The sequence below is a fragment of the Rhea pennata genome, chromosome 7, assembly GCF_028389875.1.
Source record: "Rhea pennata isolate bPtePen1 chromosome 7, bPtePen1.pri, whole genome shotgun sequence".
Taxonomy (NCBI): Eukaryota; Metazoa; Chordata; class Aves; order Rheiformes; family Rheidae; genus Rhea; species Rhea pennata.
Window position 1 is genome coordinate 39,631,410 of NC_084669.1, and position 1,009 is coordinate 39,632,418.

Genomic DNA, 1,009 nt, shown 5'->3' on the forward strand with positions numbered 1-1,009 from the left:
TGCAACGGTGTTTATCTGTAAAAGCTGCATTTTCCCCATTTCCGTGAAGGCTGGTTTGGAGTTAGAGATAGCACTTTTCACTGTCAGGATAATTGGTTTTCATCACCCAGGGTTTGTGTGGGGGGGAGTCAGTCACCAAGGTCGTGGCTAAGCTGAGCGCATTACTCAGCCTGCTCCCCAAAGCCCTCAGCACTAGAGCTACAGGCCCCGTAACGGAACGAGCAGCAGCTCCGGCACAGCTGAGTGCCCTATGCCTACTGCGTCTCCCCCGGGACCTGGGCGGCTGCAGGGGGCAGTAGGTGCTCACGTACCGCTGCCGCAGGGGCAGGACGGCGGCGCGGATCATTTAGCGTCAGGGCGAGCTCCCCGGGCGCAGGCAGAGGCGCACACGACTTTTTTTTTTTTCCGGCGGTCGGGGCGCGGAGCTGGGCCACGGCCCCCCGCCCTCCCGCCTGCGGCGGCTAGGTGAGCAACGGGCCGGCCGCCCGCGGGCGGAGCGAGGCCCCCTCGCACCTACCCGCCCCGCGGGGGCACCGCCCCGGGCTGCCGCCTCGCAGCGCAGGCCGCGGCGCCGCGGCTCGTCCCCGCGGGGGCTCGCTCCCGCCGGCCCAGGCCCGCCGGCCCGTCTCGCAGCCGGGGGAGCCGGGCTGAGGCGCTGCCGCTGTCCCCGCGGGGCGCCGGGCCGCCCCAGCAGCGGGCTCCGCTCGCCCAGGACCGCTCCCCCCGCGGCGGGCGGGCGGGCGGGAGGCGCTGCGCCGCCGCGCCGCTGCCTCACCTCAGCGGCCCGGCCACTTCCGCCCGCCGCGGGGGGCGGGGGGGGGGTGCGCGATCCCAGCGGGCCGCCCACGTGACCTGTCGCAGCACCACCGCTCGTCACCGCGCCTCTCACCGCGCCGCCCGTATCCCTCCGCCCGCCGCGGCGTCCCCCCCTCCGCAGGGCCACAGTGGCCGCGGACGGCTGCTAGACGCGGCGCGGCGGCGGCGGAGTGCGCGGCGGCGCGGGGCGCGG